Source organism: Lytechinus variegatus, chromosome 3 (genome assembly GCF_018143015.1).
Source record: "Lytechinus variegatus isolate NC3 chromosome 3, Lvar_3.0, whole genome shotgun sequence".
Taxonomy (NCBI): Eukaryota; Metazoa; Echinodermata; class Echinoidea; order Temnopleuroida; family Toxopneustidae; genus Lytechinus; species Lytechinus variegatus.
In genome coordinates, this window is record NC_054742.1 from 13,401,084 (window position 1) to 13,411,546 (window position 10,463).

The window sequence follows — 10,463 nt, forward strand, 5'->3', positions numbered from 1 at the left end:
AAGTCCCGAGCGGGCTAAGCGAGCGAGAGAATGAGAATCTAACATGAAGATAGATTTTGACGTGATATTCACAAAAATGAAATATACTTTTCCTTTGCTTCTCTTTCTTTCCTCTTTTTTTGGTTTGGTTGTAAAACTTTTTCGGGGCCATGGTCCACACTCATCCATACAACAAAGCTATTTTGTTGGGGTACGGGGCGAAGACCCGGAACCTTTTGATATTAAAGCCATTTTAAACCTTACAGATGGCCACTAATTTTAATAGAATTGCGTGTATATTTATATAGCTTTCACACAACACATAAATTCAATGCATTTATGTACTGTAATCATCCAAATATTTTGAGGAGGCATACCATAGCAAATGTGGGAAAATTTGTAAAAAGCCGCCAGCGAGCGAAGCAAGCCAGAAAAAATGGCCATTTGAAATGAAATTCTATATATGATAGATTTTTACATCATAGCAAATATGTCATATATATATATTTTTTTTCATTCATCTCTTTTCGCTGCCTCCTTTATTTATTTTTTTTATTTCCCCTTGGCTTTGGAGCCACCCTCCGGTACGCCAGTACTTCAACGCAAAGCTTAATACAGGAAGGGTCCATACAGGTGCCCGTTATAGAGCCCTTTAAAGGTTACAGATGAAGAGCCCCCACTGCACTGGGTCTTGGACAGAGCCCCCGGTAGCTTTGGGGATTTAGCAAGTTTATGATAGACATTCATTCGATATTATGCTATATACCATGTGTTGTCTGTTATGATAACAGAAAGGTGTTTCTTCCCGCTCGTTATCTTCAATCCTCGGCAGCCCGGAAGTGTTATCTTGTCCCTTTTCTTTATTTTCCAATTTATATTTAGGCTCATTCAATTCTACCTCCATTTCCCGCTTTTGTTTGCCTTTATGTCATCTTTAATTTATTTCCATGTCTTACTAATTATGCAAATGTATTTGTATATCGAAGAGAATTGTTCTTTCTCACATGTTCTTCTTTCCTTCCTTTTCCCGTTTTCTTTCCATTTTCCCTTTTTATGCTTTTTCTTAGTTTTCTTTCTTTCTTTCTCTCTCTCTCTCTCCCTCTCTCTCTCTCCCTCTCTCTTTCTTTTTTTCTTTCTCCCCCTTGCCCCCCGCCTTACGCCACTGAGTGTGTACATGATTCACTCCAATATGATAAAAAGATATATTCCGATGGTTGTAACGTGACCAAGAGCTACTAATGGAAAGAAAATGTTCTTCAGTAATCGATCTCACTCCCTCTATAAATTTTGCAGGATGTCGCGTGCTTTCCTTTATTTAAAGAACATGGAAAAGACTATTCAGAGTTAGGCCGTATTGGAAACATGATATTGTTATGTTCTTTCTATGAATTTTATATTAAAGGCAAAAGATGGAATGAAAAACAATTGTAGTTATGATAACAATATTGATTATATATATATTTTTTTAATCTAAATAAGACACCAATCTTTAGATAGATTGTCATGATGGTGCAACCATGAAATATGTGATTTATTTTGAAATGAGATATGAAGTCATCCATAGGTAAGTTTTAAGAGAGGTCGTGGAATATGTGAATAATAATAATATTGTTATTATTACAATTATTTTCATTGTTATTATTATTTATTATTATGTTATTATTATTGTTATTATAATAATATCATAGTTATAATCAATATCACATTATTAATATCATTTTAACGCGAATCTCTGAAAGAGATAAAAAATACAAAGTAAATGGTGGCTCATGATAATAATTATAATGATAATATGTCCATTTATATAGCGCAGTTACTATGTGCATATACTTAACTGCGCTTTGATACTCGGCATCATTATTACCCTGGATGTAGCTGAGCCGCCATATTAGTAGGCGCTAAAGCGTTCAAGAAATAAATCATACTGGGTACCCATACACCTCACCTGGGTCGAGTGCAGCACAAAGTGGATAAATTTCTTGCCGAATGAAATGACGCCTTGGCTGGGATTCGAACCCACGGCCCTCTGTTTCAAAGTCCGGAGACTAATCTACTGGGCTACATACAAACAACCTGCAATAATATTATTCAATGAAGTATACATTCTGAGTTTGGTATAAAAACAAAATATGATATCGTTTTAATAGATAATTGGTTCTGGAAATTATTGCTGTAGTAATCCGTCATGATTGTACCAGCTCCTATTGATGATACAGATAATGTAGGCAGTGAATACGAATAAAAGGAAAGAAGGAAGGAGATGAAGAATGTAGCAAAATGCAATAACAAAAGTACATTACAACATCATACATGTCGCATTAATACAATATTCACCGACGGCAAGAATGGCGTCAGAGACTAATACAGGTTTTATCGCTATGATAACACGATAAAATTTGAACGACACGATGCATCAATCTATTCATTATATAAATACAAAAGATTGTTCTCCTTATCATCATATCTTTATCATCACCATCATTATTATTGTTCTTATTGTAATAAACCCCTCAAAAAGGTTGGAAATGTGATCTTGATTGATAATTTCCTTCTCGGTTTTAGTGAATATTAATGTGTAATTGATACCAATGAATATATCATTTAATTTTCTTTAAAATGATACCTTACATAATTATTATGATTATGGTTCACATGGAGGTGCAGTGCCTTGAAATGTGAGGTAAGGTCATATTTCAAAAGTTGCAAAATGACGCAATATTGAAAGTCACTGCTCTTTTTTCCGTGTTGTTGAGTGAGTTTCTCAGCGGTTTGTTTTGTTTTCATGCACTCTTGCATCAACACTATGGAATCAAACACACTCTGTACAAACAAACACATAACATACAAACATGCATGGGTATTTCAAACCACGGCTCAAACCATGTTATCTCACAGAACCATCACTACATAAACAACAACAAAATATCACAAAAAGAAGAAGCAGGGGCTAGATTTGAATGAATTGTCATCTCTTCTCCTCGTTTTGCAGCTTTTCATTTCAGACCTCATCCAACACTTTTGAATCCTGCTCTTTTCGTGATGGCACGATCATAACAAGCATGGTAATATTTTAAAGAAGATTAAATGATCTTTTTAATGATATCAAATATGCATTGTGTAAAATTGGGAGTCGGGAGAAATTAATGGCCTAATTCAGATTTCAATTTTTTAAGGGTTCATTATTATTATTGTTATTATTAATATTATCATTATTATTGTTGTTGTTGTTGTTAATCTATCACTATTAATCCTTATTATCATTATTATTGTTGCTATTGTCATCATTTCGGTGATAATAGCATATCAGTATAAAATGCGCAATAAAGAATTTGTTTTCATCATATTTGGTTTTACTATCCGATAGGTTACATCTAAAGAAGATGTGAAGTAAGTCGAACACAAAACTTGGTTCATTGAAAGTTCTTAAAAATGGCATGATTTACAATGTGCCCTCGGAGCCGTTAAAGTGCCATCGACTTGACGACTTGGCGAGATACGTTATCTCGCCAAGTCGACTTATAAAAACGTTATAAGTCGACATGGTGAGATAAGTTATCTTGCCAAGTTGACTTACAAAAGCATTATATGTCAACATGGCGAGATATAAAGTGTCCAAGGCCCGGCGAGAGTCCAAATATCTTGCCAAGTTGACATATAACTTTTCATAAGTCAACTTGGCAAGATAACGTATGTAGCCATGTCGACATAAAACTTTTTATAAGTCGACTTGGCGAGATAACGTATCTCGCCTTGTCGACATAATAAGGTTATTATGTCGGCATGGCAAGATAAAGTATCTCGCCAATTCGTCCAGTCGATGGCACTTTAAAGGCTCCGTAGGCTCCGTATATGCCAGAAAGACAAGTAAGGGTGCGTATGAGGTGCGTAAGTGTGTGTGTGTTTGTGAGGGTGGGTATGCTGTTGTGTGTGAAAGAGAGAGAGACAATGGTAAGCTAACGAGAGTCAGAGAGAAGCGAGCGAAAAGAGAGCGATCGAAAAAGAAAATGTGGGTGCATGTTTGGGTAGGCCTGTGTGTGTGAGAGAGAGAGAGAGAGAGATACTTTAAAATAATTACGCGTATTAAAATTGGAAAGATTGAAGAACACCATATTCGGATGCCATTGAACATCAGCCAACTATTTTGAAATATCCACTACTTCAACCTATCTGGAAAAAAATCTCATTTTGTTATTGTAACAGGGAAAATATTTTTGTTGATTTAAGGAATTCCTAAAGCTGCATGAGAACGATGATGACCTAAGAGAATATTTTTCATTTAGTGTTTGTTTTAATTAGTATCGAATATCCCGTTTTTATATTTATATTCCTTGCTGCCTCTAAAGTCCGTCTACACCTTTGAGGAATATTAGTACTTTACCTGGGTGGCTTTTAGGACAACTGAATAACTAATCATATCTCTCTCTCAAGGTTTCCGATGGTATAAATGATTGTTGGAGATTATTACTCCTGGAGATATTTTATCGGCGGTGAATTCTTTATCTTTCCATGAATTGAATATAAACACAATTCAAGTCAAAGGAATATGTAAAGAAAGTGTAAGATATAATGGATAAAAATGATTATCATGTAATAATAAATGACTCTTAACAAGCTTAAAGCGTAGAAGTACCTTCCTTTCTGTTGTTAAAGGCCTCTATTCCACATTCAGGGAATGAAATGTCATTGATCTCCCTTAAAGTGGCTCGTTACAATGCACATCACAGCGGGTAGAAATTGACAGATATGCAAGACTGATTTCAAAAGTGCACGGGGGAGAGAGAGAAATACATCGAGAAAATCGAAACTGACTACAGTTTGCATCGAGAAAACAAGTCAAATTATTCAAGTTTCTTATCATCAATTATTGTTAAGAGGTTGATCATATTGTTTTAAAAAGAAGAAGACCACTTCACATAAAAATATTTGAACTCTAAGAACCGTATATCATTCTCGCTTTCCGTTTAACATTCGTTCTCTACCAGTTTCTACTATATTTAACCTTCATTAATTTTGATGCGTGATTCCTGCCACGTTTCCAGCTCCCCATCTACATGAAGGGGTTTAAAGGCAAAAAGAAAGAGTATGATTAATACATTTTAGTAAAATTATATAGAAAGAACTGAAGCTTTCAGACGGACTTCCAAACTATTGAACTTTTAAAGGAAAGTTGTTTTACATTTTGCTGAATTGCTGCTTTTTGTAAAATGAAGATTATATGTACATAATAATTCTAATGTTGAGCTCTCTTTATGTTGGAGAACTCAAGTTTTATTTCATCTCATTTTACTTTGTTAATCAAAATATTTTTCTTCCATATGAGCAATTATTCACTGATATCTAGTCGTGAACTTAATATTTTAATTGAAATCACAAAAATCTGCCAAAATATGTATCATTGCAAGTATGTATGAAAACATGTGACCTAATTGGTTTTTCTCCCTTTTCTCTCAGCTTCCCTTTCACTATCAATTTCTTCTCTTCTCTCTCCCCCTCTCTGCTTCTCTTCTCTCTTCAACTATTTCTCTTCATTTCTGCTTTCCATTTCATTTCCTGTATCCACTCATATTTACATGTATTTTGAATATTTTCCATTTTTGTTTCATTTATCAGTGAGTATTGATTTGAATTTCTTTATGAAATACTTTGTTACACATATGTCTATATTGAAATTTGTCCGTAGTACTCTAAGTTATTTTTACCTTGTTATTGATGATTTTGTTTGAAATGTAAACTTTCGCAATTCGGCTTTGGCTGCAAAGAAAGGATTTTTAATAAACCATTTTGAATTGAATTGAATTGAATTGCATCAACTCATCGGAACAGATTATCATTACCAGCTTAATTTAATCAACTAGTAACATGAGTAATGTGACTGCTGAACGATTGAGCAAGTAATATTGAAACAATCAATCATTCCCAAACAACTAATATATCAATTTCTTGTATGTGCCCGTGATGATTCAATTTTTCACAACGTTTACAATTTATACCCATGCAGTCTCGTGAGAAATTCAGAAGAGAAAACGCACAGAGATTCCTAGAAATGATATTTCCCTATACAGAGAAAGATACATTTTCGTGTATTCGTATATTAAATTGGGACAGTAATATAGACAGTCTAATATAAAAATGATCACAATAATTGTTTAGGCGAGTTAATAACACATTTTGCGCTTGATTTTTTTTTCAAATCAAATTTATAGAACATCACCATTGAAAAGTCGAGAAGCAATATCAGATGAATACTTAATGTACATTTTACACGTTGGATCCAATCTTGATAATGTTTAACTTGTTTCACCCAATGGCTCGTACTCTGTAAAGTCCAGTCTGTCTATGTGCTAAAATCATGGTGAGCCAAAAATGTTAGCGTTTTGTTAACATTGTTTCTTATTTGTAATGTTTTTTCTAATGTTTTAATGATGAACAAAATGAAGATAAATACTTCAGTATTATTCCAGACAGTATAAAATGTACAGACATGTTAAACCTGTACTGTTGTAGACTACTGTCTAAGTTGACTTTTAATAGTTCAGCCACAACTCTAGAGACCAGAGATTAATCTAAACCCGTTTTCAAAATACGACTTCCATAATCATGTTGAAAGTGTTTTTTTTTCGTCGAAAATCAATTATCATTATGATAAAGACCTCACAACACACATGACACAGGGGCTGCGAAACGGTTTAGAATGTGAGCTTGTGTTTATGGGGGCTGATCATGCAAAATAATGTCATTATCATGTTTTTTTTACATGTCGGTTTGAAAAAAAAACCGTGTATATGGTGGAGGGGGCTGAAGCCCCCAGTCTCGGTTCTGCGACCCCTGCAGTATCATCTCTAATCGCGATTGATTTCGATATATTTTCCACATTAAGTTAACAAATATTGGGAATAAGTTAAATGAATTTTATAGGTGAAAACAAATGACATAAGACTTTAAAAATGAAGCATTTCTTTTATGCATTTTCACATTATAAGTAAAATAAACCAGTTATGAAATAGTTTAATATTACCATCAATATCATTTAAGTTCAATCAGTTTGAATGGATTGGTTAATAAGGAAGTTCGTGGGTCGCGTGGACTAGTGGTCAGAGCATTACATTCAAAACCGTTAAGGTTGTGAGTTTGAATCCCTGATCTGCCATTGTCTCCACTTTGATAAAAAGACCCGAGAGTAATTTCTGTCGTTTAATGGTCAGCCACTATGACTGGTTAATTTAGACGTAAAATGATTCATAGGTTATTGGTTGTGTACCAGCTTGGCATTATACTAGCAAAAAGCTGTCCTGCCGAGTTCCTATACGGGAGTTAAATAACAGAAAGGAAAGATTGATAAGAACATTCGTTTTATTGTTCCTAAGATAGGTCTACAAATAGATTTAGATTTATGTTAGGCGTATAGACATGAAATTTGACGAATGATAATAGATTTGATTTTGGTCATTGTGATCATGTCCTAAGATCGCATAATCATATTTTAATACGGAGATATAGGGGATGGGGTGGAAGGCTTAATGTACCCCAAGATCCATTAAAAAACATTATCACTGTTAAAAATTATATCAAGATTGTTATTTGCATTGAATTTTATTGAATATTCACGCCACTGGTTCCCATTTTATGATGTTAACATAATGGACCCCTCTTCTTATTTGTTTCTAGAAAAGATAAGCAGTAAATGTAGTTTTCTCGTACTACATGACTGTAATTAGAAGTTTTTTTTAGAAGTTTTTCTTTCTTGGCGAGGATCGGAGGGGGTGGGTTGGGGGTAAGGTATAATTATGTGCCCCATTGTTTAACTCAAACTTGGTAGTCTGCAATTGGTCAATTTGGAAGATAATTATGGGAATCGAAAAATTTGTTGAATTGAAGAATATATATATATTTAAAATGATTGTTGTTGCTTGCCATTTTTATCCCCTGACTGATCTCCTCGACACGCCCCTGAAAGGATCCCTTGAAGAAAAAAATGCAAATATTTAGTATAAAGTTGGATGAGTGTGCCTTCAAAGTAAGCTGAAAATTTTCAACAAATAAAGTGGTATGATATATCTACGAAACAACGATTTCGGTACTTAAGCAATTTGGATATTGAATTCATGCGAGTTACAATGGAATAGCTGTTCATGCGTCTTAACAATCATGCCGGTATATCTCAGTGGATTATAGAAAGAATATAACAGAAAAACAGCTCCTGTTTGAAATCATTGGTGGTGTATTACCTTTGAGGCGAGAACAAATATCTTTACAAAGTTATTATGCAGATTAAAGTTTCCGGCTTGATATTTCGTTTTCTTTACTGATAACAACAAAGGCTAATCAGGCATCAACAATATTTCCTCTAAGGCTATGATGCTTAAATGCCAACTTGGATTATATCGCAAACATAAAAAAAAAATCAAATTTGCGAAAGACAGAACATTCTAGTCAGATTCCTTATGATTTTAAAAGATGATAATTTTGTTATTGATGCATCGGGGGGGGGGGGGGGGTTGGCCAAGGGGTATGAAAGGGAAAATTTTCTAAAGGCCTGGTCCCACTGGCCGACGGACACAAAACGTATTCATAAAGGATACAGCGGACAAGCAAAACTTTGGGAGTGGCTCCACCCGCTTTCATCCGCTCCAGAAATGGACAAGATTAGCGAAAAAATTGCGCAAACATAACGGAAAGAACAAACATTATGGACATGGTTAGTATGTAGCGCGGATGTTAAACGGATGTTCATCGGAAACCTAGCAGATGAATACGGATGGAAGTGGACGACAGCTCCATACCTGGAAGAATGCCAAAGCGGTATACTCGGCGAGGAAGCCGAGCGACCGAGGAGCGGAGGGGGGGGGGGGGGGCTTCCCCCCCGGGCTAGAGCCATTTCAAATTTTTGAAATCAAAAGACACACTTTAAAGCACTTTCAGATCTGAATTTAATGTGATATTTTAATCATATACCCCAATTAATGAATGGTATGTACTTCTGGCAGGCATTTGTAATAAAATGATAGGCCTATGATTATTTAATTTTGTTTAAAATTAGAGTGATCAGTCCATGGATCCGTCGTTTATCAAAATACATACAATTTATTTATTGGAAGAAATTACATCTTTTTATTCTCTTTTGGACTGACAAAGTATATTCTCAATCAAAGTCCCACTATTTTGTCACGCTAGGTATTACTCCCGGTGAACGCAAAAAAAAGAGATTAAGATTTTTTATCATGATTTGACGTGGAAAACGCGGAAGTGAATAACGATCTTAAAGGTCAAGTGTCTCAAGTCTCAATGAAAGCAAGAAGAAATATTATTATAGTGAGTGGGGGACATCCACGATTCTCTCATTTGCATGTCAATGAGTTGCGCAAATGACATGCTTTATGAAAAAGAAGCGAAACTTTAATATAATAAAAGTCTTACTTTACTTCCGATGTTGAAGTCTGGAAAGAGTTTTGGCGCTAGTTCTGGAAAATGGCTTTGCAGTGCGATGGGCAGATTATGCTCTAATATGAACCCCTTAATTAGCACCTCTGCAAGTATTAGATTTTGAGCATGGGTGGATGTATTTTCAAACATAGAAAATACCGATTTGTTATTTATAATGGCCTTGGCACAATTCACATTCTTTTCTATTTTTAGGAGTTTTCTGACATCATTATTTCTACGTCGGTTATGTTAAAGTCAGAAGAAAAAGCACTGCAAAATGCAAGAGACATCTCTTCGAACTCATCACTCCCACTGGAGCAATATGTATTGTCATACCGAGGGCGTTTTTCAGATGCCGCCTTAGCCGCCATCATCTACGACTTCCTTATAACCAATGTTTTGCGCACACGCAAAATAAATGATTGAGAAGTTATAACGATCTAGAGAGTCTCGACTACATTAGCCGTGCCTCCGCCACGCCTCCCGTTGACCCACTACATCCCATTTGGTTAAGTATATACATAAAAAAAAAAACTTTCGGAATATGAAATACATGCACGCGTACAATCCAAAGTAGGTTTTAAGAGGGTTTTGTGAGCGTTAATTATATTATAGGCATTGAATCTTTTAGATCTATTTTTTATAGAATAGATGGGTGAAAAAAAATTGTTTAACAGATATTTGAAAAAGCGGTAGATTCTATTAATTGAAAAGCAGTAGGTGGTCAAAAATAATGCTTGATAAGCGGTACACTACCGCCAAAAGGAAGAGTTAGTGGCAACGAAGGCTGAGATCCGAAGGGGTTTCCTGTGGTTTTGAATAATTTATATACGAGATGCATCAACGAAACAGTGATGTATAAACTTATGGTATTTAACGTGTATCTTCTACATGTTCTACATGGGTTTCAAGCTCAGGCCTCTATTAATATCAATAATTTGAATAAAATCATGGCGTCACGATTAAATATCCAAGACATAAAGAAGTTTAAAAGAACAATGATTATAACAATAATCGATAAATATCGCGGGGACATTGAGATTGTGATAAAGTAAAAGTACAAG